General features: G+C 51.5%; 1 long non-coding RNA gene across 1 annotated transcript; it reads left to right on the top strand.

The window, feature by feature from the left end:
• The first annotated feature begins 16390 nt into the window (after nt 1-16390).
• Nucleotides 16391-19594, top strand: LOC141961400 (uncharacterized). Its single transcript, XR_012633764.1, has 2 exons — nt 16391-17612; nt 19365-19594. It is a non-coding gene; the product is annotated as an uncharacterized LOC141961400 (long non-coding RNA).
• The last annotated feature ends 2545 nt before the right edge of the window (nt 19595-22139 follow it).

The following is a 22139-nucleotide window of genomic DNA, read 5'->3' as shown; positions in this document are numbered from 1 at the left end:
AGGGAGCCACTGGAGTCCCAGAAGGCATGCGGAGGCACCAAGCAGTGTGCCTTTCCCTGTCCCAGCTAATGTTTCCCATTAATGATCCCAGCCCAAACTTTCACAGCCATTTCAGTACACACAGCACATGGATTTAAAGCCAACTTAGGCACATTGTTTGCATTATTTATAGGTTACACCAGCAGCCATCAAAAAATAAATGGCTGAGCCATAGGGTCAAAGCTTGGTGGGACAGCAGCCACTTTCCTGTGGCTCCCTGCACCACCATGCCAGCAGCACTCACTCCTCCATGGGCAGCCAGGGTGGAAAACACCCCCAGTCTGGTCCTGGAGGTCTGTCCCTGGCTCAGTGACACCAGAGGGGTTATGCTGATTCGGTTGGTACTATCCTTTCCCCGTGGCTGTGTCCCACAACCACAGGATCTCATCCCCACTGTGGTTCCCACTGAGCAGCTTGTGGGGCTTCGCTCGCTCTCAGGGCTTCCCTGTGCTTCAGTCCTGGTTTGCAGACAACATTCCTGCATTTCCTTCTTGTTTTTCCAAGGAGTGTGGCTCACATCCTAAATCCACTCCGAGATGCCACCATCCTCCCCAGTCCCTCCAGCCCAGCAGGCCTGTGTGAGCTGCACTGCTCAAACAGCTAATCCTGCATTTCTTGGGGGGGGGACACAGTTCAAAATTCAGGAACTTTCCCAAAGGGGGCTGGCTGCCAGCGAGCCGGTGTCCAGGAGAGGGCAGGGTTAGCCACCACACACTGTGACACAGCACTGACATTTTGGGGCACAGGGGCATGGCTGCTGCCATTATTTCCAGCCCAGAGAGAGCTTTACCTTATTCACAACCATTCCTTTTTTTGCGAGCTTAGACCCTGCTTACAGCTGTGTGGTTTGTGCTTTTTCTGGCCCCTTCTAGTCCCAGGCTGTCCCCACAGAGCCGGGGGCCCGCAGGCACCTTATTCACATGGTGTTCCTGGTGCTGAGCCATCACGGCTGCTCTTTTGAGAGGCACCGTGTACCGCGGCAGGGTGGAGAAAATACCTTACAATAATCAAGGGATCGGTTGCAAGGTGTGTTGCCATTCCAGGAAAAATGGGCAGCTGTGGTCACCCTTCAGCCACCATGAGCCCCAGGGGCTGTGGAGAGCAGGGTTTGCAATGGGCTCTGCCCCATCAAAAGGATACTGGAGTGGTCTAAGGGAGGTAGCAGGGCCAGAGGTAAAGCTGGCATCACCCTGAGAGGCTTAGCACACACCCCCGCAGCATCTCCTTGGCCAAGTCAGCCTTAGGCAGTGAGTGAAATACACTGTCCACGGAGCAATGTGCTGAGCTGCTCAGCAAGCCTCTGCTTAACCAAAACAAGAGATGGAGAAAACAGATGGGGAGCTGAGGAGGATGATAGAGGAAGTTTTTCCATGAGCAGGAATGGAGGAGCAGCCAGATGGGAGAGAGTCACTGAACAGCATGGAGGAGGGCACTTTCTTAGCATTGCTTTCTCCAGAAATAACATCCTTCCTTGAGTCACTCCTGAGACTCATCTGGCCTTGCACTGGCCCGACTTGCTAATGTTTAACCCACCGGACAGGGACAGCATGTCAGAGCAGCACGCAGGAGGTGGTGTCAGCATGTGGGGACGGCAGCGGCACAGGCGACGTCCCCACCCCGCACCCATGGGACCCGCATCACCCGGTGTCGTCAGCAGCGCCTGCCTCCTGCGCTGCTCCCATAAGCCCAGGGACTTAGTCGGGGTGAAGCAGCTTTGCTGGGGTAATGCCAGTTCACTTGGAAAAGGGCCTGCTGGGGCTGTGTGACCCAGGATACCTCAGCACCAAATTCAGGGGACTAGGTGAAAGGCGGGGGCTTCAGCCCCCTCTTGAAACATAAATCCTGGCAGGCAGAGCTGTGGAGTGATGCACAGAATGAACCCACTGTGTTTGCACACGTAAAACTCCTTTTGCTCCAAGGACGTTGTCCTCGGCAGCCCAAGCAGGCCCAGGGCTTCCAGGGGTGGCTGGTGCTGTGTTTTAGGGTGAGCTCTGGTTTGTCTAATGAGCGAAAAAAATACAGTTTCCTTGTAAGCAAACAAAGCTTGACTTTATTGCCTTTAAAGTGCAACTAGCACAAACAGTGGCAAAAGTGCAAACACTGATAATGCCCGGAACATTTTGAGCTGTGCAAACAAGCCAGAGGTGGAGGGGTGTGTTGAAATGAAGGGGTGAGGAGGGCTGGGGGAGGAGAGCTCCCAGCCCCAGCAGCCCTGCAGCTCCCCCAGAGCTGCTGGAGGCAGCAATGTTGAGCCTGGGTTGGCGGGGTGGAGGCAGCCTCTTGGTGAGCAGGGCTGAATGGGAGCCCTGTGGAGCACAAAATTTCCACCGAGGTGGGATGAAGATGTTATTACAACATCTTTAGCCCCAGCCTGAGGGTATGCCCTACCCAAGCAACAGAAGAGCTCCACAGCAGAGCCACCAGGACAAGGCAGAGCCCTTTATCCTTTGCCCAGTCACTGCCCACATGGAGCATCCCACTGGTGTCTCAGATGCCATGTGGCAGACAGCATGCTGCTCCTGCCTTCATTTTGCCCCTTTTTCTCCTACTCTACCTCCTTTTTCTAGGTGCACACGCCCTTCCTGCACCTTGTTTAGCATTTTCTGTCCCATCAAGCCTTCTCCGGGTAATGATCCACAGGTGGCTGTTACATATCCCAGCCCTGCCCCACTGGCTCTTTGTCTGGTGACCACAAAACCTAGTTCTCCACCACCCCACACCCCTCAGAGCACGTTTTGCCCTGGATAGGGGAGGGTAGTGCACAGGGGGTTCAGTCCTTGCAGACATGTGACGGCTTACAGAGAGCCAGAGCACCAGCACTGTAGGTAGGGATTAAGGTCCAGCTCCTCCAGAGACATTTAGGCATCTGCCTCATATTAACTAGGATTACCAAGCAGGTTGGGAAAAGTATGCCACTGCAAACTGGGTCAAAAGAAGAAAGAGAGAGACCTCAGATGGATCACCAGAGAATCAGGCAGGATGCAGGGAGCTCAGCCTTTATCTCAGCTCCATCCCTCCAGATCCTAATGCACCAGAGGGTCTTTCCAGGCTGTCTCTGCTACCAGGCTGGGAGGGGAAAGAGATACCTGGAGTCAGGGCAGCCCCATACTGCATGCACCCCCTGGGCTCTCAGCACAGCCCTCCTCACCCTGGCACGAAGGGATTTTCAAGTTCTGTGTCTGGCTGACAAACTCTTCCCTAATCCAGCCTTGGCGGGGGAAAAGCTTTTCTTATTAAATCCATCGCCTGGCCCCATCCTGCACAGAGCATCCTGGATCACTCCCTTTCACTCCAGGCTGCTACATGCCGACTTGGACACCTCCCCAGCTGCCTGATGCTCCAGCTGACGAGGTCACTGCCATCCAGGATTTTTTGGGAAATGAGGGACCCAACAAGCCTTTTCCCTCTCTGCAAGAGATCAGCCCAGTCTCCAGCACCAGCACCTATTTTCACACAGCCAGAAAGACCTAAATATTGGGGAGGAATTAATGTCTTTGCCAGACCCACCTGAAATCAGCCAGTTCAGCATGTTAGTAAGGGAAGGGACAGGCAAACAGAATGATGACACATTCACTTTTGTAAGGCTTGAGAAAACAGTCTGAAGTCCAGTATATGAAATAACAAAAAATATACATACTGGGCTAAGTACAGTTGCTTTGGGACAAAAAATTATGTATTCTTTTATTTTTTTAAAGCCAAAACTTCATTTACTTTTGCTTCTAATTCTGTCAAGTCTCTTCTGAGTGAGGATTTTGGGGATTTTCCCATCTGGAGTCCATTTTCTGGTAGGAGAGGCCAGGGCAGGAGCCCCCACCAAGCCCAGACTCAGAGCAGAGAGGCAATCCATGTTGGACCTGGGGAAGTTTTGGCCCAGTGTGGCTTGTTGATATAACTGAGGCCAGAGGCAATCAGGCATTAGAGTAAAATGGCATGGGTAAGCAAGCAAGGGGGTTTTCTCAGCAGTGTCTTTGCTGGGTGATGCTCTCACAAGAGCTGCAGTGCTGGAGTGCACCCGGGTGTGCAGATGTGCAGCAACAGAGCCCAGGACAGGCGCCCATCATGGACATGCTGTCCCATGGTGGTACCCACAACGTTCAAGAAAGAAACCAGACAAAATGGGTGCTTGCTGCTGTTGGGATTTTGGAGCAAGCTCTTATTCCTAAATGGGCTCTTTCTTCCTTGCTTCTCACCCCAAACACTCACTTTCCTTCCAAAAATCATGATGACCATCATGTGAGCTTGTGAGCCCCATAAGCCCCATTTTCCCCCAGCCCTGCCCCATGGCAGGCTCCTCCACGATAAGCAGCTGTACCTCGCCCATGGGGTGCTGGAAGCTGTCAGTCCTAAAAATTCACAGCTCCCTGGGGAGCGGGAAAGCTATTTTAGAAGCTTCAAAATTGCAGCAGCCCAATTTATTTCCTGGAACCTGCATTAAGTTATTCAGGCATCTGGCTGTGCAGGTATAAAGCAGCTCCCTCATAAAAATGCTACTCCCTGATATTTTTCTTGCATTTTCCCACAGCCGTGTTTTTTCTCTGTGCTCCAGAGACATGGGGAAATGAATAAGTTTCTTCTAGTGAGTTTGCTCAGGATAGGACAGGAGGATATTTTTGTGTGTGCGCATGCTCACAGTATCTGCATGCCCATCCTTGGCTTGGAGCCTGCCACCATCTTGTCCACAGTGGTGGCTGCATTCCCCTGACTTTGGGCAGAAAAAGTCCTGTAAGAAGTAAAATTTACCCAGGCATGGCTAGCAAGGTAGATGGGGTTTGGGGTGAGCCCTGAAAAGAAAAGCCATCATGTCCCTGGAGCACTGAGCCCATCACAAGCATGCTCGGGTTTCCTCTGCGGGGCCCCAGGGAGGAGAAGCCGGGTCTGTGCTTTTGGCACTGGGCAGCCCGTGTCCCAGCCTTACGCTGGGGTCAGGCGCCTGCATCACGCGCTGAAGCATCGCCACCAACTGGCACTTCACATCTGCTTTGAGGTGCTGCCAGGGACTGCAGGTCGCGACTGCCAACAAATCAGAGCCATTGTGCTCCATAGCCCCCCCCTCTTTCTCCCCATTAATAGCCCCTTTCTGTACCAAGGGAACGTGATTCTGCATCATTCCATCCCTCTGCAAACCCCAGCTCTGCTCCAGGCTGGCTGCCTGTGCCCACCATAGACGATGTCCCAGCAGGGGCTCTCGGTGCTGGCCCTGCAGGAGGTGGGTGCATATCCAGCCCTACAGCTACCCCCTCCCCCAAAAAAAGTGCTTTGATTTTTGTGCTAGGGTGTTTGTATTGGGTTGGTGCATTCAGAAAAATGTCTGCCGCTGCAGTAGCCATAAGCCCTTGCACGGAAAGTGTGTCTTGTTCTCTGATGGTTGCAAAAGCATCTCCCCCCCTTCACCCCATGGCTGGTGCTTGGTACCCAGAGCAGCGCACAACAGTGGGTGCCCCAATGCCAGGGCTGGAGCAGGCAGGTTGTTTGGAGACTCTCCGGGAACACGAGCCACCTAGCCAAGCTGTTGTTCTCATTTGTCATTCAGTGTTAAGGAAATCTGCACCATTCTCCCGTCAGCCTCCCCATCCCGGAGGATAATTGATGCTAACGTCATTTCATTTTGGTCCAGCTGCTGGGCTCAGGAACAGATGTTTCATTGTTCAAACTGAACACACAAAACCAAATAAAAAAACCCAACAAGCAACAAAACACAACTAATTTGTGTTTGTGGTGAGGTTAGCCACAGCTTCCTCTCCCCAGAAATGCAAGGAGACAGAGCAGCAGCCCCAGGGAAGAATCAGGCCTCTGGGAAAGCCAAGATTTATACATCCAGCTAAGTGTCAACCTCCAACGTATGATGCAACATACCCCCCCCCAAAAAAGCCTGCCATGTCCAACAGGCAGACTACTCCCAGCAGAGAGGCATTTCCCTTGACACTGTAACAGCCTTCCCGTCCTCCCAGGAGAAGAGATCCACCTTAGTATTTGCAAAGAGGAGCACAGCACTTACATACAAGCAAGGATACATTGCTCCTCCAAGGAGCAGACAAAAACAGGTGCAAGAACGTGCCAGTGACACGTGCATCTCCTGTGCATGGGCAAATGAGCTCACCCTCTTTTCCAGCTCATTGAAAGCAGCCTGCGCATTTGATGCTTCAGCGCGAGTGCACTGTGGCTTGCAGCCATAGGGAAGTGCTGGGTACCACACAGATACACATTTCTTCAAGAGATGAAGGGAGGAGATCCATCACTTGCTCTGCAGCAGGTTCAGGACAATATCTGGAAGTCATAGGCTGGTCCAGCCCTGGTCCAACCAAGCACTTCACTGCATCCTTAAGTGTTCCCATAAAGCTAGTGTTCCCAGGCAAGCTGTGTAACAAGTGGGAAACACTTCCCTGGCTGCCAAAAAAAAAAAAAATAAATCTGCTCCAATAAAAAAAAATAGCTTGCTAAATAGCTGAAAAAGAACTCCTAAAACCATGCAGGTTAATAGATGTTTAATATTGATTTTCCTTCTAGCACTAATAACCCCATAGATAAGAACAACACTCCTCCCATGCAGAACTGTGAAACACTGGTATCTCTTACACAAATTGGGGAGCAGATACCAGGAGGAGGGGCATAGCTGTTCTTGCTTGGCCTGCAGAGGCACTTTTGCTGTAGGTGAGGCCTGGCCCTAGAAATAAAGGGCTCTGAAACACCCACAACAAATTGCTTGGGTAATTTTCCCTACATGGTCAATGCAGGGCTGCCTGTGAGGCCAATGTGAGCATCTTTTGACACCTCCTGGTGTGTGCCACATGCTTGGCATTATTTCTGGCAGCATATTGTGTTTGTTCCCTCTTCCACAACCGGGGGGGTGGTAGGGAGCCAATCCTAAGGGATCCAATTCTATATGTTGTGGCATGAAATGCCATGGTCCCTCTCTGCAGACTGTGCTGGGCCTGGGAACCAGCACATGGTTTGAAAAGCCCTGGGAGGAGAATGACCACAGCATCTCCTCTTAGCAAACCAACAGTGGGGAAAAGCCACCGACTTTTTGTGGTTGCAAATAAAACAGACTTCAACCACGAAGAGCCTTGGGCTCTGAAGTACCTGCGTTGTAAAGCCAGCTGCTGAGACCTGCCGGCACTAGCACCACATGTGACTGTCCCCTTGAGAAGAGTGATGTCGGGGGGAGGAGTCTGTAAGGGCAGCAAGAGCAGTAGGAGGCTGGAGGTGGGAAGTAGCTGTTGGATCATCCACCCCTTTTCATTCAGCAGCAAGGATACGGAAGCAGTAAGTGTCCCCCTCCTTTGCCTGGTGACAGGTTGCTCCCAGTTCAAAACAACCTCCCTGCATCCCACCTCTGGCCTATGGGTGTTTTGTGCCTGCTCTAAGGCTGCTGCCTCCAGCACCCCAGCTGGCTTGGCAGCAGCCCAGAACCACAAGCGTATGATAGCTGCAAGCAGGCGAGGGGAGTTGTTGGAGAAACCATTACAACAAGCCAGCAGCATTCAGTGTCTACAGGGAGCAGCACTGGCCCACAAGCCACCTCGTTTGCCAGCAGAGTTCCAGAGGGGGGTCCAGAAAGGTCACTGAAACCTTCAGGAGGTAACATTGCATGGGGACATGTAGGGAAGCAAGGAGAGGGCAGAACCCAGCCCCGTTCCCTGCACCAGCGGAGCTCAGGCAGGCTGGCTGCAAACCCGGAGCCGGGTCAGCTATAGGTACAGAGCCCAAAAGATGTCACGGAAAATATTTACTCCATGAGGTCAGTGCACCCTTGGCTTCTCTTTGGAGGGGACTTTGAACACAGGAGGGCAGACGTTTCCCACATGCTTCTGCAGGGGAAAAGCAGGCGCTTCCCTCAGCTGGAAAGAGGAAAAGCACAAGTGGAAAGTTTTGTGCATAAGTCAAAGCAACTGAGCCTTCAGCTGCTGGCGCCTGGGTGTTTGCTATTAGGGGAAACAGCCTGTTTTGGAAGAAGGGGGATCAATCTTTGAGAACAAGGCCTGAGAGAAAAAAAGGGAGGGGATGCCCCAGAGCAGAGTCATAGACTGGCAGTATGGCACCCGGGAAGTGCAGGCAGGCACTGGGTTGTGTATTAGAGGGAAAAAACTCACCCCAAAACTGTACTGCACTGGAGGCGAGGTATGGGCACAGGGTGGAGGGGAGCCCTTGCTCTCAGGCAGAAAGGACTCGACATGCCCATGGGACACCCCCTGCCCACTCTACTGCCCTGCAGAGCCAGCCATCCTCTCCCTATCCCATCATCCTGTGCCACCACACCAGGGAAGGATGGCTCAGAAAAAGAGATTCTAGTCCCCAAGTCTGAGATCAAAGGCGGGGGGGCGGGGGGACAGGCAGGGTACTGAAATGACAGGCCATGCACAAGAGGCTTCCCTGATGCAAACCCACAGAGTGGCCCCCTGCATATGTGATCACCACTGGGTGCTCAGGCCACCTGAAGCAGGTGATGCCAAGCATTTGGGTAGCTCAAGCATGGAAAACCATCTCCTAGGAGATCATGAGAAAAAGCAGAGGAAGATGCTTCACACCTCAGGAGGAGCAGCTCTCAAACAACTCTCACCACTTTCTGGTTGGGTCAGCACCCCAGGGGACAGTTTCTCTCTTTATTTCAGGTTTAGCTCATACGGTGATGATTTTCCTCTGCAACCACCCCATGGGGATTGTGACTCCATCACCCCTTGCAAGTGAAAAGTGGACAGGGGGAGCTCCCATCCCTGAGGCTGCGTCTGGCAGCGCTGCCAGCAGTGATTCACGAGGTGGGACTCCCACCCACCTGAGTCACTCGCTGTTGAGCCCAGGCTCTAGCGAGATGCTTTACTTGCATCACTTGTTACTCGAGATTATGAAGAGACCCGAGGCGTGGTCTCAAGGATGTAATGTGCTATTTTAAGCCCCCCCCACATTCCCATTTGCTAGATTCCCCCCCTCTGCCCCCACCTCAGCTTTTGACTCACCACATTGCCAACTCATCACTCCATTGAGAAAGCATGAGACACCCTGGCCTCCTCCTTGACATATTCAAGCTCCCCATCCCTCCCCAGTTTGTCCAGCTGCATCATGCCCATGGCCCCAGCTCCCTCTGGGCAGGGGTGCCAATCGTCCTACCACACAAATCCCCCACTGAGATCACTTGCACAGAGAGCCCTCAGGCACCCTGTGACACCCCAGGACTGATTCTCCAGCACAGCACAGCCAGACCCTCACTCCCTGGGGGCTTTTCTAGGAGTGATAACAGCAAGAGGACTGTTCTCTGCCCACTACCTTGCTGGTCCCCAGCTTTTCCACCCAGAGCTCTGGCACCCACCCACCTACCAGCTGCCCCTCGCCTCAGCCGAGCACCACTGCAGCCAGGAGGACACTTGAGCCCCAGCTCAGCTGTTGACTCCAGCCTGTCCCAGAGGAGTGGGACAGGGATGGGGAGCCACTCCGGGGTGGAATTTCACTCACTTCACTGACCTTGTGCCTGCAGCATGCTCTAAAAATACAAATAAACTGGCGGGCGGCATGAAACCCATCCCATTTCATGCAGAGGGCTGCTTAGCCAGGCCCTGCCTCTCCTGGTTATGTCCTGCTTTGTGAAAGAAATTAAGCTGAGGGCCAAAAAAAAAAAAAAAGTCAGATCTTGTTCTCCCCCAGTCTCAGCTGAAGAATATATTTAGAAATTGATTTGGGCCAATTTGCTGAAGACCTGGGGTTGGGAGGGGGCAGGCTCTGTGGCCCCCTCATGCTCCCTGATTTGCTAAACCAGACTAGCAAAGCATTTCCTGTCTCCCTTAGGCTCTTCCATCCCTCTGACTGCCCCATCAACCCTCTCATCCAAATCCATCTGCTGCAGGCAGGCCAGGCTGGGCACAGGGTGCATAGCGGTCCTCTGTGCCATGGGAAGCCCCACCCACCGAGAACATCCCTCATGGTGTCCTTGCCCCCAGACATCTTCTCCTCTGCCTCTTCGGACAAGCCCCAAAGCAGCAGCAATCCATCCTCACCTGCATGGCTTTATGCTCTGTATTAACTAATTTCACCCCCATTCCTACCTCCCCAGGTCTCACACTTGGTCTCATCAATACTCAGTCCCTGTGTCGAGGTTGTTAGCAGAAACTATCTGTAAGCCTGAGACCGGTCTAATTAATATAACTTGTTGTGATTGTGAAATCCTCTTCCCACCTCCCTCCTCTTGCATCCGGGGACAGGGTGAAATCAGGAGTCAGGCGCTGTGCCCTGCCTTTGCCCCCGCACAGCAGCGGGTGTCCCTTTGCCTGTCCCCCGCCAGCACACGGCCGCTCCCCGGGGAGCTGAAGGGGACAGCAGGCAGCGGAGGTCATAGTTACCCTGTGCCCAACAATAAACAAGCTCTCCCAAGCAGGAGGGGAGGGGGAGAGGGAGGGGGAGAGGGAGGGAGGGAGGGAGCAAAAAGCCCAAGCAAGATGTATTTTTGCGAGCAGGCAGATTAGGAGGCGCCTGAGGTGAGCTGGCAGCCAATATAGGAGAGCCGGTGTTATCTGTGAATGGGTGCAGGCTCTCACCCGCAGGTCCCGCCGCCAGCAGGACAGGGAGATGGGGAAGGGAAGGTCAGGGTGTATGTTTGCTCCTCAGCCAAGTGTCTATTTCTGACCGGGAACCCGTGGCTGAGGCCAGAGAGGGATTGTGAGCAGCAGCTGGACCCGGGCTGCACCTAAGGAATATCCACACTCCCAGGGCTGGAGAAGCTGCCCTGTCCCCAGACCCTTGGTGCAAGCTTCCCCCACCCTCCTCATCACTCCTGACCCCCCCTCCTGGCAATGCTTCATGCCCTGGGACACATCGTTCCATGCCCTGACACCCCAAGAAGCCATCAGGCAAGTGAGGTCCCCAGGAAGGGAGCAGCTAATGCAGGGAGTCGATGGAGTTACAAGCCAAAAGTTGTATCATGTTTACCAGCTCCCCGCCACATATCCTGTGCTGGGAGGATTCCTGGAACCGGGAGCTGATTTTGCACTCCCTCCCTGCACCACACAAACATGCAAGCTATGCCAAAAGCAGATCTCTGCACGTGACTGCTGCTGATATTACCCAAGCAGCTGGCAGGGAGCAGCCACCCCGTTCCTCACTCTCCTCCTCCTCTGGCTGCATGCCTCCCGTCTCCAGCACAGGGCTGGCCCCCATCTCTTTTTTTTTTTTTTTTATTCGTCTTCCCCCACCTCTTAACTCTGTTTAACTTTTCCTGTTTCTTAATTTAAAGCAGAGGTGGTGGGCTTGCCAGAGATGCTGGTGGTCCCCAAACCTCTGATGGGATGGTTAAATCCTGGGTTTCCTCTGTCCTGTGCCATCTGGCTGCTTGGGTGACATCAGAGCCCCAGCCAGCCACTCTGAGATGAATAAAGTCCTGGAGCCCAGTGATGTATGAATCCTTCACCTGTGCAGGGAAACAGGGTGGGAGTCAGTTGAAACCCTGAGTATCACTTGCAAAGCCAGGCTCTAGGACAGCAGTATCCAGACCCAGGACACTGGGCTGTGTATGACAGAGGACGCTGCAAGACCATATGGCAGACAGAAGTGGAGGAAGAGACAGAGCAGGAAGATTTTCCCCCCGCCCCTGGGCCATACATGGACACGCTGCGTACCTCTGATGCTGCATTCTTCTACCCAGAAACCCAGCCTGAAAATCATTGCCCTGCAGCACCTAAAGGCATCCTCTTGGATAGAGTTCAGGCTGTTTCTGCAGCTCTACCAACACATCTTCTCCCTGCCAGCAGATTTTGGGGTGGCAGTTGCTGGGTCAGTAGGTGCCACCTCTGATTTTCTTTCATATCTGGGCCAGCCGACCCGGTGAGATGGCAGGGTGCCTCGGGCTGCTACATGCCTCTTGGCAATAACACTTTGTTGAGGATCTTCTTTTTGCTGGGGATCTTGTTCTCGCTGGCATCCCAGCTGGGCAGAAGAGCTGAGAGTGGGCAGATACATCACTTCTGGGGAGTCTGGGAAAAGCAGCCACTTGGATTTCCCCCAGACAGCTTCTTGTACACCCCTGTTAACATCCCAGCGACACCCCTGAGAAACGGGAATGGTTGGCCCATCCGCGTTTTAGGATCCACCTGCTTCAGCCACGGTGCTCACAAGCACTCAGAGGACATGGCTCACCACTGCTTGGCTTGCATGGCCCCTTCCCTGAGCTCCTCCCTGCCTCTGATCCCAGCAGCACAGGGCAGAGGGAGGTGACTGCCTGCATATGCCCATTCAAAGTGCTCTGCAGATGTGAGCCCTTCTGGACAGGGACTGCATATCCAGCATCAAGTAATAAGCAGCTCCACAGTCAGGAGGACAGTCTTGGCTTTATGATCCCATATAAAATATCTGTTCTCCCTCCCTTTTTGGAACAGCATCGCCCTCAGCTAGGCTTTACCTGGTGCCCCACCTGAATTACCCTCATTCATGTAACATCTTCCAGCATGAGATTTCAGATGCCCAGCACCTCCATAGAGCTCTTGTTATTACTTGTTCTCTGATTTGCTTTAAATACATCCCTTCTTAAGACAGATTGTTTATGTCTTTCAGAGGGTTTTGTGTGTTTAAATCTTTATATTTTTATTCAAGATTTCTTTTTGAGATAGGCTGGAACCTAGCCTGAGTTGCCACCAGGGCAAAGGTTTCTCTCGGAAATATTTACCCATTCAGGAAGACAAACTACAAGATCTAATCTTGCAAAGACTTATGCACGTGTTTGACTTGAGACACCTGCACTATTTCTTCATGGCAAATGAAACAACTTCAAGCTGCAAGTTAATCTACACCAACTGTGGTTTTTTTTTTTCTGGTGTGCATTTTTCCCTTGTAAACAAGGAGCCAAACAAAGCACCTTTGCTACCCAGTGGAAAATTCAATTTGGGAAGAAAAACTGTGGAAATAAATGGTTGGATTTGTAAAAGGTCAGCATAGCATTCACCCCAATTGGGTGAGCTCTGGGAACACGGGTGGTGAGTACAGCTACATAAAAAGGGAGAAGGGGAGAAGGGGAGAAGGGGAGAAGGGGAGAAGGGGAGAAGGGGAGAAGGGGAGAAGGGGAGAAGGGGAGAAGGGGAGAAGGGGAGAAGGGGAGAAGGGGAGAAGGGGAGAAGGGGAGAAGGGGAGAAGGGGAGAAGGGGAGAAGGGGAGAAGGGGAGAAGGGGAGAAGGGGAGAAGGGGAGAAGGGGAGAAGGGGAGAAGGGGAGAAGGGGAGAAGGGGAGAAGGGGAGAAGGGGAGAAGGGGAGAAGGGGAGAAGGGGAGAAGGGGAGAAGGGGAGAAGGGGAGAAGGGGAGAAGGGGAGAAGGGGAGAAGGGGAGGGAACCTCTGCAGGACTGCAGAGAAATGCCATGAGCACCCCCAAATTTAAGGTGACCTCTCCCAGTGCTCAGCACTGTTGCCACATGAGGATGGATCAGCTCTGACACTGTGCAGGGTCTGGATCCCCATCCCACACACAAGAACACTCTGTCGTCAGCCTCCCTGGTGTACTGATGACATGATAGGGAATCCGTGCTTATGCCATGGATAGGAGTAATTTCAACATTGACTTTTAGTGTAAGCATCCCTTCCTGCGACCTCCTCGGAGAGCCCCAGCTCTTCTGCAAGCTTGGTTTCTCCCATCACATCTGTGTGATTTTGTCTCCTTCCTCCACCAAACCCTGCTTCCACTTTCCTTTAATTACATATATAATGTAAACCCAGGCAAAAACCCAATGAGCAGCCAGAGTCCTGTCAGCACCTATTATCTCTCTGCGTTAGCTGCGTCCTTAGTGAACTGCTTAAAAATAACGGCAGAAGGATTTTGCCCATGGGCAGGAATTTTCCACCCAGTAGATATGGCCAAAGCAGGTCACACGATGTGGTGCCCTGGCTTGCATCACCCACTGGCACTGTGAGAGGCAGCTGTGCCCATGGGCAGCCCCTTCCTGCACTGCCTGAATCCCTCTGCCTTGGGTATTGCCCAAAAAAGGCACCTTTCATGGGCTAGTTGAACCCAAAACACCCCTGACCTCATCCTATGGGGCCAGGTTCCAAACTCCAAATTCATTCTGCAGTGCCAGTGGCTCACTTGGGACTGACCTTGGCACAAGGTTTCATGCATGAGGTGGTTTCCTGTCGACCTCTGTCCTTAAGATGTGAGGACTGAGCAGAGGGATGGGCTTCTCAGTGATGGGTCTCTCTGTCCCATCAAGTTGCCTGCAGTAGGTTTAATAGAGTCCAGCCCCAGTGGTGGTCAGGAGGAGAAGATGGGGACCAAGAGCTCTTTAAGGATGAAGACACATCTGGGAAGGAAGGCATCCTCACCTTTGCTGGAGGGGCACCTCTTTGCTGCAGCACACAAGTGGCCTGCTCAAGCTCTTGAAAACCAGCTGAATAGCTGGCAGGGCAGCCCAAACCGCTTCCCCAGGCCATGAGCAGCGAGATCCAGGGGGTTTTCAGGGGAAAACTCCACTGCCTGCTCCCCAGCCCACTTCCTGGCCAGAAATGGGCTGCCTCTGGCTCTCTGCCACTCCACATCTGGAAGGAAAGCATCATGAAGAGACATGCTGGGCACTTCCCTCCTGCACATCTGGGAATTGAGAGCACTGCTTCATTGTGCTGGGGCAGGGAGGGTTTCACTGGTGTTATTATTCCAAGCTGGCCCGGAGTCCTAGGAAAACAAAAGCCTCTTCCTTGCCAAAGGAAGGGCTGGCTAGAGGCAGCCACTGGAGACCAGGGCTGGGCTATTCTCTGGCCTTCTAAACATTACATTTTGGTGCTTAAATTTAGCCCTAGATTGAAATTTTGCAGACAAGAGCCCTTCTGGTGAGCCAGCAGCCTGGCCAGCATCAACACTAGCTTTTGCCCTGCAGTGCACCATGCAAGCACCCTTCCTTCTCCGCAAGCTCAGCCCCCGAGCCTGCAGCCCTAGCAGCGATGTGCTTTGTGGGGCAGACCCCTGGCTGCCCGTCCACAGAGAAACCACCCAGACACACTTTGGAGAGCAGCGATGGCTGGACAAGGCAGTCTGGTTGGAATAACAAGGGGGTTTGGCCATCTGGTCAGCACTCAGAAGGAAAGATGTTTGCAAATTTTTCTATCCTCTTTAGGCTGATGACCAGCTTGACCAAAGAGGACTTTCCAGAAGCAATGGAGATGCCAGGTGTGGAGAGCTTTAGCCATACCCTGTGTCACCTGCTTTTTTCCTGGGGCACAGAAAGTCACTACACCTTTTGGCTGCTTGTAACTCCAGCCCTTAAGTTTTAGGATGCCAGCTCTTGCCTGGGAAGGGAGCCAAGATCCACACTTCTATTTTACCACTGTTATTGCTATCCATTTTCCCTACCTTACTCCAGAACATGGTAAGTGGCTTCAAGGAAAAAAAGCCTTGTTCACAGCAGGTCTCTCCTCTACATTTAGACCCCCAGATGCAACAGGCACTCTTCCCCCCTCCCCCCCCAAATACATATTTTAAAGACTCCAGCCAGAAGTTGTTTCCATAGTGTTTGATCATACCACCTGGGAAGCTGGGCACAGTCCAATACTTGCCAAAGGCTGTCACCCCCTACTGCTGAGCTCTGTGGCCTCTGCTTGATTTGGCCATTGGAATTAAAGCAGACAAAAAAGGAATCAGGAGGAATGCTGTTTATTTGCTGGAGTTCTGCAAACAATTAATACGGCCTTGTCCTTTGGATGAACCTGGTTTGATAAGGATCCTATTCATAATCCAATGATGCTTTAAGAGCAGAAAGTTGAACACAAATGAGCAATGTCTGCTCTATGTCTGCAAGGGAAACACACCTGCAGGCTTATACCTGGGGAAAAGAGAGATGCCCCAAGCCTTCAAGGTTTTTCTGCACTAATCCAGTGGCACATGAGAAGTACCTTGTAAATGAGCTGGAAGGGATAGGGAAGGGTGGGGAAATCACTCCTACATAACACAATACAAGGTCATTTCATACAGCGGCTCTCCTGCAACTGCTTTCCCAAAAAAGCTGTACAGCCCCAAATCCAGACCTCTGAATTTGTTCAGAGCTGTGGGATGTGACCACTGACTGACTGATAAGCACTGGGGTAGGATGTGGCTGAAGAGACAACCTTACTTTCAAAGGACACCTTAGAAATATCACAATATATCTTCTTTAAGATGAATGGACTAAAAATTTCATTTTTTTTTATATACCAATTAGAGTACTAGAATAATGCTAATACTCGATTTTGTGGCTTATTAAAATCCAGGGGAATTTGATCCTCTCTTCACACAGCTCCCTAGGGATGAACAGTGTTTCATTGCTCTGTGGCAGGGTTCAAATGCTACAGGGATGCACAGAAAGCTTTCGAGCACAGTAAGTCTCCAGAAAACACGAAGGTAGCTGCCTTCTTTTTTCTTAAATATTGACTTGAAGATAGATACCTAACACACATGGAAATAAGTGCTCCTCTCTAGGAAAGGAACTGTAAACTCACACTGCCATGCACAAACTGGGAAGAGCAGAAACACAGCCAGCTTCACGTTGAAAAAATTTTCTCCGTGACAAAGAGAACCTGGTGCCAGCATAAGGAGAATTAAGTGGATTCAGTGAGTTGCTTAAGCATATGTTTTGCTAAACTTGTGGCTCATCAAGGAAGAAGGATCGAAGGAAGATGATGCCTGTTGCATGAGAGAACCATAACATAGATGTAATCAAACTTAGCTGCTCTGCTGAAGCTTTAAGTCATCCTGAAGATCTGGGAATACAGATAAGCTCTATTTAAATCAAGACCCCCATCTTTTCCCAAGCATGTACTTTTAACCACTTTTAGTACTTTGTGTCCCTGATCACTCATTGCCTTGACAGATTCAGCACTGTCAGAAATGCTCACATCTTCAGATTAAAATGCAATTCTACTCCAAAAAGTGGCTACAGAAGTGTGGTGGGTGATTTGATCTCAGTGATCTGCGGAAACTGAGCGCACAGCTGCATCAGGTCTACAGTGCCACCAAAGCAAGAGGTTGTTGCTCAGAAAACCCAAGGGGAGCACATCCAAATTTAGTCGGGTCTTTTCCCCAAAGAGATTGCATGATGTTTCTCCAGGATGGGCTGTGCTTGGAGATGAACTTGATGGCTGAACCACACTAATAAATCCAAATGGAGATTTAGCAAGCTACAGGCATAACAAGAACATTTTGCGGTTTTTATTGCCCAGAGTCATGTCTTTGCTTTTGGTTTGTAGGAATCCCTGATATTTTTGCAAAGGCTTATTTGACCTTGGTCAAAGGAAAGTATTGCTGGACTGAAGCTCCTTTGGGCTAAACTCTGTTCTGCAGCTGCGAAGTGCCACTCCCTCTTACTTCTACATGGTTATACAAATATATACAACAATTCTGTGGGTTTTTACCACCCTATTAATTTCTAGGCAGGTCTTCATGAGAACAGCCTTTCCTGGATGCCATCTGATTTCACAAGTGCCAAGAAGTTTTTAAACAACTGATAGGAACCAGGCAAAACACACTTGAAATGAGAAAAGGCAATCAGCTGCAGAAAAAACACTACCACATGCCTCAAGCTCATCCCGTGGATGAGGTGAAGGGGAGGCAGAAAGCCAACACCGGCCTCAATGCTGACACGTCCCATCGGTGAGTATGCCGGTTGGGAGGGAAGCCCAAGCACAGTCTGCCGCCTCCAATCACGCCGCTGGCAGCTCCTGTTGCTATGGCCTTCAGGTCTGAACCTTCAGAAATTAGGTAAAAGGTCTGAACATGAAACTTTTTTTCTCCTCCCCCTACGCAGTGGTGCCCCTGGCCTAGCACAATCCCTCTTCCTGCTGAGCTCTAGGAGGAAAGCAGCTGGGATGAAGAATTAACTCTAACAGTCCCAGGGGCTTTCCAAAACAGGAGCAGCAATGTGTGACATGAACAACATTGTAGGGGATGGGGAATGTATGAGCAGATCTTGCTTCCCACCTGCCCTGTGATGATGAACCAGAGAAAAGACACTTGTATGAGGATGGATGCATCCTCTCCTATCCTGAAAAAGGGGATGGATTTTAAATGTCTTTCATGCTGGTGGAACAAACTGCTTGGAGGTCCCAAGGGATGGGATTTTTCCATTCCCTGGGTAGAATTTGGCATTTCTAATGGTGCATCCTAGACCTGGAGGGACTCATCTCCTCCCCTTTCAGATGAAAGGATACATTCCTGACACCTGTGCATGTGGGTCCCCGAACACTCCCTTCATCTTAGTGAGAGGGTGGCTCTGCTCAGCAGAGGTTGGTTTGACACAGGCTGGACCAAGGGCATCTCTGGCCAAGGTCTGAGCACTGGCAATTAGAGGCAGCGCCGAGCTGCCCACATGCCCACCCACCGCAGACCCATGCATTGATGCTCACCCCGTTCCTGGAGGCAGCCTGCCTGCTCCCACTCGCTCTGCACTAGACACCTGTCTACCTTGCACAGATGTACCTTGAGAGGACACCCATCCTTCTGTAAACCTCTCTGCCACATCGAGGGAAGGTGCCTAGCCCCATCAGCAGTTTCAGGGGTTACCCCATCTGACCCCCATTACGTTGCTGCCAGGAGGGAGGCTTTATCTCCAGGTGAGAGCACAGCTACCCTAAATCTCAGCACTACGAAGCTCTTAGCTGCTCAGCCAGCCTCCCCCAAACCTCTCGCCTTGGTAGTGAGCCAGGCATCTCACTGGCACAGAGCCAGGCAGCTCTACATGGCAGGGGAGCTGTGACAAAGGCATCTTTGTTTCCCCTCCCGGCTTGCTGCTTCACCCCAGCCCTGGTGTGACACCTACGAGGTGGAGTCATCTTGCCACAGAAAACCTTCAGCAGCATTTCCCAGATGCTGTGTGACCGCAGGAGTATCAGGTTCATCATCCCCTTTTCTCCAGACATCACCCCAGGAGCAGAGCTGGGGAGCCAGGAGCAATTGAGGCAGGATTCAGCCTCTTATGTGCTCAAGCAGGTGTTTGTGTTAATCCTTCCTGGAGCAGACGCCCATCCCCATCTTGCCTGTCTCCTCAAGAGCCAGGCTCACCTCCCACCTGGTATGCGCTTCCCCAGCACCATGGGGTGGGAAGCTATGAGGAGTACCATATGCATTTTATCTTCTGTCTTTCAGCCTCGTTTACATAGAAAAATTAAGACAGATAAACTACAGGTGTCAAGTCCTTAAAGTTTGTAGGGAAAGGAATTATCTTCTAGTGAGACAGCTAGGAAAACCCCAGAGAGATGCTGGCCCAAATCCACTTTAGGTCTGAGATGGAGCAAGAAGTCTTCAAACCAAGGACAGCCCAGGAGCAGAGCTAGCTCATGTACCTAGTTTGAAGCTGGCCACATCTCTGCTTACACATTTCTTGTTTTCTTCCCCTTGTGCCAGCAGGTCATCTGTTTTTCTTCCAGCCATCCAGTGAATCTAACAGAAGTATTACCTCTCCTGACAAATGCTGTCTTGCCCATCGCCTGAAACCAGCCCAGCAGCCACAACTAAACTACTACTGCTCAGAAGGCATGGTCCATCTTCCTGTGGATGATCTCATTGAGAAATAAATCTTCATTTGGCACAACAGCTAGATTTAGCTACAGGAAAATATAACTACTTTTAGAATATCATCATGTTCTTTGTTCTTTGCAAATCTCTGCTTAGAAAAAGCCCACCTGAAAAAAAAAAAAAATACCCTTGGGTATTAAACATCTGAAGCTCCTATAAAACATCCACTGGGGGCATTGAAAAGGTAGGTAGATGCCCATCATTGGGGGGGTTTTCTGCCCGAGTCTTGCTTGGCTGCTCTCAGCACTGTTAGGCAGTTTGTGAGCTGGGCTAGGATGGAAGCTCATGCCTCTCCCACCAGAATGAGCTCCAGAGGCAGCCCGGGTCCTGGCCGTCCCCATCGCTGTCCTGTGCTGAGGACAGCAGTGGAAGCCAAGCTGGGACCCAGCAGGGTCATGCACCGTGTGGCTGTTCAGATCCCAGCTTGCACTGGCACCCTGTGAGATAGCAATAGCCATCATTTTCCTTGAAAACTGCTTTTGATCTCAATATATTTGGGATGCTAAAAACATGCATACTATGCCTTGCTTTTGCTTTTAAATACAGAGCTGCTTTGCAGAGCAGTGTTCTGTTACACCACCTGCAAAATAGCACCGAGCACAAAAAAACCCAAAAGAACAAAACCAAAGTAAAATCCCAAAGGGCATGGCTTTGCTAGGGCACAGTTTACCCTGTGAAGGCTGATTTCTGGAACTGCAACTGGTGGCAGGAGTGGTGCCTGGGGCTCAGCCCATCTTACACACAGCTGGGTGCAAGGAGGTGAGGGTTGGTACTGCCTTGGAGATGTGTGGTTAGGAGGAGCTGAAGCAAGGGTTGAATGCTGTGTGCCGGCATGGGTTAAACTACAGCATACAGCCAGTTGCTCACAAGCGCTCGCTCCAGCAGCGAGCGAGAGACTTTTTCCAGACAGCGTGTCTCTGACCTCTCCATCAAGTTAATAATTTCATTGCTCCCACTGACGACAGACTGCACAAGAGAGCGCACTCTTCCCCTGGCCTTGTTACTCAGAGGTTTCTGGTTCTCCTCGTCTGGGAACCTCCCTCCACCCAGTCACCCCTGCAAGGACCCCCAGCCTGCATGAGCATCCCGCACACTACAGAGACCAAGGCAAGCAGGAGCTCAAAATGGGAGCCTTCCCAGGAGGCTGGTTAGATCAGTCTGGTGGCCCTGCCCTAGCAAAGGCAGAACCAGGAGCCAGGGCTCACTGTGACCAACATCAGGGACTCAGCTGCTCAGGGCAGTAATCCAGGCAGCACAGAGGAATGCAGCTTGTCTGAATCCTTCTCCGCTTCTATCAGAGCAGCAGCCTTAACACAAGTGAGGATGCAGTTCAGGAAGCACTGTCCTGCCTGAAGTGCAATTCAGTGACAGCCAAGCACAGCATCCTTTAGCCCCTGAATCCAACAGCCATGCTACATAGTGGTAGGCAATTAAATAGCATCTCATTTCCCCCTCAAGCAAGAAAAACAATATTCCTCCCTGTCTATGAAAGAAGAAAGAGATGGGAAGGATGCAGGGTGGAGTAAAAATTAATGAGGTGTTTTCCCCTCCTTCCATTCTCTCTTACCACACAGGGTTTAATGGTTGGAAAGCAATCTGAGATCAGCAGATGTCAACAGCACTGCAAAAAGCTCACCCATGCAAATGAGTCATGAGCCCAGCACACGCAACCAAACCTAGGGACAGAGCAGAAATGTGCAGCTCCTAGTAAAGAGAAGCCAAGTCAGGCAGAAAAAGCCATCCATGGGCGTGATTTATTCCGTGCCTTCCTCTCACACCCCCTGCTCCCATCACTGATGTTTCCACTTGCTGCTGTGTTGACGGCACATTCACGTTTCTCTGGAGGAGCCACCTTGGTCCCTGTGGACATGGCAAGCTGGAACCAGCCAGCACAGGTACTGGAAATAGCACGGCTATGAGAGAGGCATGTGTTTATTCAATGAGGAGCAGAGGGAGGTGCAAAGCAGAGGAAAATCTCTGATAGTAATAGGATGATGGACACAGCACCTCTGAGAGCAAAGGTCCCCTCAGTTCCTCAGGACTAAGAACCAAATCTGGGGGTGTGGGGCAGTATATCTAGGTTTTCTTAAAGTTAGGTTGCATGTTTCCTCACGACTAGAATATAATAAATGGCCCAAAGGGAGGGGAAAAAAAAAAAAAAAAAGGAAAACAAAAAACCTCTCATCTGAGCACGTTCCTTCCTATCCAGCTCCTCCCAGTCTTCTCCAGTCTGACACATCCTCCTCATCCCACTCCTGTGCTGAGCTACCCATTATTGGACAGACAGAGCAGAATGATGGGAGGGTTGAGCTGAGCATCAAAAGGAGACAATATTTTAGTTAATCCAGCACACAGAGGAGCTTTGCTGCCCAAGACCTTCTGTGCAAAGGACAGGGGTCTAGCTGAGAGCATGGTGGGTGTCCAGCAGCACAGGGGCAGGTGACTGCACAGGCAGCAGTGCCAGAGGGATGGGCCAGCGGTGCCCACAGGCACATCTGCTCCTGCTTTCTCTGCTTTCCATGCTACTGACATTCAAAACAAGCTGTTCCCAAACCCAGAGGAAGGGCTGGCGCCTGCCCCGTGGTACTTGAAATAGGGAGGCACAGC

Source organism: Athene noctua, chromosome 5, assembly GCF_965140245.1.
Source record: "Athene noctua chromosome 5, bAthNoc1.hap1.1, whole genome shotgun sequence".
NCBI classification, from domain to species: domain Eukaryota; kingdom Metazoa; phylum Chordata; class Aves; order Strigiformes; family Strigidae; genus Athene; species Athene noctua.
Note: the sequence above shows the minus strand (reverse complement) of the source record. Positions and strands in the feature narration are given on the sequence as shown.